Source organism: Cervus canadensis, chromosome 13, assembly GCF_019320065.1.
Source record: "Cervus canadensis isolate Bull #8, Minnesota chromosome 13, ASM1932006v1, whole genome shotgun sequence".
NCBI lineage: Eukaryota > Metazoa > Chordata > Mammalia > Artiodactyla > Cervidae > Cervus > Cervus canadensis.
The window spans coordinates 25,074,381-25,079,317 of record NC_057398.1 but is presented as its reverse complement, the minus strand read 5'-3'; the positions used below and the strand labels follow the sequence as shown (position 1 = coordinate 25,079,317).

Sequence of the window (4,937 nt, the reverse complement as noted above, 5' to 3'; positions counted from 1 at the left end):
TGTGACACAGCCAACTATAAATCAATGCCAAATTGGCCACCAGCCTTGTCCCAGCCAATGGACTGAACTTGGCTGCCAAGGTTTTCTCTTAAGGTACTTGTTTCCAGAATCAAATCATCACAGTTTGGAAGAGGGAATGGCTGGCTTGTGAGACTCTGCCTCAGGCTCTGGTTGTTGCTCTGACCTTGGCTATTTCGAGGCTTGTCATCTTTGAACATCAAACAACAGCCCTGCCATTTATGGAAGATTTATTCTGCACCAAACTCTGGGCTTAGTGTTTTAATCTGAGTTAGAGATTATATGGTACCCATTCCATAGAGGAGAGATAGATTCAGAGAGGGACAATGACTTCCAGATTACACAGCCTGTAAATCGTGGAACTGGAAGTTCTTTTCATTGATGCTCTTAAATACTGCACTGTGCCAGCTATGTTCTGCCCATTTTGACCTTTGTAATAATATACTGGAGTCATAGGCTCTTCACTTCTAGGAGGAAGCATAAAACAACATGAGATTCAGGTGTTTTCTTCATTGTTTTCTCTGAGGAATCTGCTATTCCAAAAACGGCACAGTTAACTGCACAGTAGGAGTGGTTCTACCTACTACAGTGGTTCCCAATGTCTGGTCCCCTCACCAGCAGCATTAGCATCAATTGAGAAATTTTTAAAAGATTTTATTTATTTTGAGAAGACTCTTGAGAGTCCCTTGGACTGCAAGGAGATCAAACCAGTCAATCCTAAAGGAAATCAATCCTGAATATTCATTGGAAGGACCGATGATGAAGTTGAAGCTCCAATACTTTGGCCACCTTATGCAAAGAGCTGCCTCATTGGAAAAGATCCTGATGCTGGGAAAGATTGAAGGCAGGAGGAGAAGGGGATGACAGAGAACGAGATGGTTGGATGGCATCACTGACTCAATGTACATGAGTCTGAGCAAGCTCCGGGAGATGGTGAAGGACAGGGAAACCTGGTGTGCTGCAGTGCATGGGGTCGCAAATAGTTGGACATGACTGAGTAACTGAACAACAAAATTTATTTTATCTATTTATTTTATTTTTAGCTGTGGTCCGTCCTCACTGCCGCTCTCACGCTTTCTCTGGTTGCAGAAAGAGGGGCTACACTCTAGTTTTCTGTGTGCACTTCTCACGTGGTGGTTCCTTTTGTTGTGGAATGCAGGCTCTAAATGAGCTGGCTCCAATAACTGCGGCTCCCAGGCTCGAGAGCGCTGGCTCAGTAGTTGTGGTGCAGAGGCCCACGGCTCCATGGCTTACGGGACCCCCACAGACCAGAAGTCAGACCATGTCCCCTTCATCGCAAGGCATATTCTTAACCATCAGGGAAGCCCTGAGAACTTTTTTAAAAAGTGACTACTCAGCCCCACCCCAGACTTACTGCTCCAGAAACTCATAGTGTGAGATCAATATCAGTGTTTTAATAAACCCCTCCCCCAGTCCCCACCACATCTGCCAGAGATGTCGAGCCTCCTCATTTTTAGAGTCCTGGTGAAGAAGGAATAAAGGATAAAGGTCCTCTCTGGTTCAATTCCACCCTCATTTCCACTCTTCTAGAGAATAGGGAAATCCTCCACCAACCATGGCAGTGCTATTGCTCAGAGAGCCCAAATGTTAACCTGGTAGCAAAGTTTTAGTTTTACATTTGAACCCTTAACAATCTGACTCAAAGTACTTCTGGTCACCGCAGTGTTAACAGTCAATTTTAGACTCTGTGTGTGTGTGTGTGTGTGTGTGTGTGTGTGTGTGTGTGTGTAAGGTCATGGAGCACTAGGATTCATTCAGTCCCAACTTCATCTCCAACCATTGTCCTCCACTTTCTCAATGCCCAGAAGGGACTACATAGATTGAGGGATAAGTGACAGAACGTGTACTGGGCCAGAGGACTCCTGCCTCATTCCAGGATGCAGATGAATCATCCCCTGACCCCCATTAAAATATCCACATCCTCATCCCTGGAGTATGTGAATGTGTTACTGTGCTTAGTTGTTCAGTCATGTCAGACTCTTTGCAACCCAATGGACTGTAGCTCTCCAGGCTCCTCTGTCCATGGGATTCTCCAGGCAAGAATACTGGAAAGGGTTGCCATGCCCTCCTCCAGGGGATCTTCCCAACCCAGAGATCGAACCCAAATGTCCCACATTGCAGGTGGATTCATTACCATCTGAGCCGCCAGGAAAGCCCTGATTGTCCAGTAAGTCTGATGTAATTACAGGGTCCCTAGAGAGGGAGACAGAAAGGAAAGATGTTGGGAATTGAGGAAGAGGCCATGAGCCAAGGAATGCAGGTGACTGGAAGCTGGAAAAGGCAAGGAAATAACTCACCCTTAGGGCCTCCAGAGGGAGCACAGCCCCCAGAGCTGCCTGTGGACTCCGCCTCTCTCGAGCGGGAAGGGAATAAATCTGTGTTGCTTTAGGACACTGAGGTTTTGGTTTTGGTTACAGCCTCAATTGGACTTATACTATCTTTCTGGTTCTTTTAACAAACCTGTCAAACTCCTTCCCTGGTCAGTGCCAACACATGCCATGTCTATAGTCTGAGCCACTCTGTCCTCCCTCCCAACCTGTCCCTGCACCTGGCTCATCCCTCTCAGCATGCTAGTCTCAGCCTAAATGTCTCCTCATCAAAGAAGTCCTCCCTGGCTAGATCATGTGCTCATGGCCCCATGACTGCTGTCATGCACCCCTTTACTGCCACACACCCCCAGGGAACTCTCTATGACCCAGAGGCCACCAAGGCCCCCACTTTTGTAAGCCTGTCCCCCAACATCACACTCTCACATTAGTGCTTGTTTAATATCCCTTTCCTTCTGAATTGAAGACTCTGAGGTCAGAGGTTGGTTTGACCATGGTTCAGTGGATGTTTGTGGGATGAATGGATGGTGCAGGAATGTGAGGAGGCTAGCTGGCTCCAGCTAGCTGTCACTTCTGTGACACTTCTGAACACTTCTGTGTTCATCACAACCTTCCTCTCTTCCCTATTCTCCCATCAGTCATTCATTCAATAAAAATTATGCATTGAGAGTCTGTACCAAGGTTTCAGAACCTGGAATCATGTTATATTTCTGGGCCTAAGTTTTTTCTTGAGTGAAGTGGGGGTAATTGAAGATCCCTCCAGCATCTCCTGACATTCACTTCTATCTTCTGCAAATTAATGACATTCCATGTTTGATACTCATTTATTCGTGGACTGGTAAAGAAAAGAACCTGTGGGTTTGGAGGACGTGCCTGCAAACATGCATGCTCAGGGCTGTCCAATTCTTTGTGACCCCATGGGCTCCTCTGTCCATGAATTTTCCAGGTGAGAATCCTGGAGTGGGTTCCATTTCCTCCTCTAGGGGCTCTTCCCAATCAAGGGATTGAATCTGAGTATCTTACGTCACCTGCACTGGCAGCAAGCTCTTCACTACCACATCAGCTGGGAAGATTTGGAAGAGGGACAGGAGCTATACAACACAGACAGTGATTCCAAGACCTCAAATATGGGTCTTCTTTAAAACTAAGGGTGGCTCTGCAGCCACCTGCTCTCTGGCACATCCAACGGTGTGGTGGACCTCCATGTGATTCACATGGTGTTGCGGTGGTGCGGCAGTTTTTAGACGTGTGCTGGGAGCAAGAACTGATATGGAAGCTCTAAATGTGGCCAGACTCCAAGTGGGCCATTTGAGGATGTGGGAACATGGAGGGTATTCAGGGGACCTTCCTTGCATGGGCAATAATCAGCTGTGAAGTTGTGACAGAGAAAACCAGACATACAAAGGTATCAGTGGTAAAGTCATATTTTATTCAAAACTATATAATACAGGAAAATATGCCCCATCATGAAAATGGACTTCATTCACAATTCAACAGGTACAAGTATGGAGTCACCACCACGAAGCACAGTTTTGCTGGCTGTGAAACTTCTAAGAGGAGACATCAGATCTGGGAGGGATTCTGGATGAACCAATCTAGAAGATTTCTTGCTGAAGGGAACACAACATTATCAGATAACAAGAGTGGACAGTGAAGAATTTTGATCACATTTTGGAGATGATTTGATATCAAGAGTGTGATTTCTACTACAAAGCCACAGTTATCAAGACAGTATGGTACTGGCACAAAGACAGAAATATAGATCAATGGAACAGAATAGAAAGCCCAGAGATAAATCCACGAACCTATGGACACCTTATCTTTGACAAAGGAGGCAAGGATATACAATGGAAAAAAGACAACCTCTTTAACAAGTGGTGCTGGGAAAACTGGTCAACCACTTGTAAAAGAATGAAACTAGAACACTTTCTAACACCATACACAAAAATAAACTCAAAATGGATTAAAGATCTAAATGTAAGACCAGAAACTATAAAACTCCTAGAGAACATAGGCAAAACACTCTCCGACATGAATCACAGCAGGATCCTCTATGACCCACCTCCCAGAATATTGGAAATAAAAGCAAAAATAAACAAATGGGACCTAATGAAACTTAAAAGCTTTTGCACAACAAAGGAAACTATAAGTAAGGTGAAAAGACAGCCCTCAGATTGGAGAAAATAATAGCAAATGAAGCAACAGACAAAGGATTAATCTCAAAAATATACAAGCAACTCCTGCAGCTCAATTCCAGAAAAATAAATGACCCAATCAAAAAATGGGCCAAAGAACTAAACAGACATTTCTCCAAAGAAGACATACAGATGGCTAACAAACACATGAAAAGATGCTCAACATCACTCATTATCAGAGAAATGCAAATCAAAACCACAATGAGTACCATTACAGCACCAGTCAGGATGGCTGCTAATCCAAAAGTCTACAAGCAATAAATGCTGGAGAGGGTGTGGAGAAAAGTGGAACGGCGCTCTTAACACTGTTGGTGGGAAATGCCAAACTAGTACAAGCCACTATGGAAAACAGTGTGGAGATTTCTTAAAAAAACTG

The 4,937-nt window shown here is 44.7% G+C and overlaps 1 long non-coding RNA gene across 1 annotated transcript in view; it reads right to left on the bottom strand.

The window, feature by feature from the left end:
• Positions 1-3,781: 3,781 nt before the first annotated feature.
• The window catches only part of LOC122452424, a 7,885-nt gene continuing 6,729 nt past the window's right edge, over positions 3,782-4,937 (bottom strand). Inside the window, exon 3 of the long non-coding RNA XR_006272686.1 lies at positions 3,782-3,976. This is a non-coding gene — a long non-coding RNA (uncharacterized LOC122452424). The remainder of the gene's footprint in view (positions 3,977-4,937) is intronic.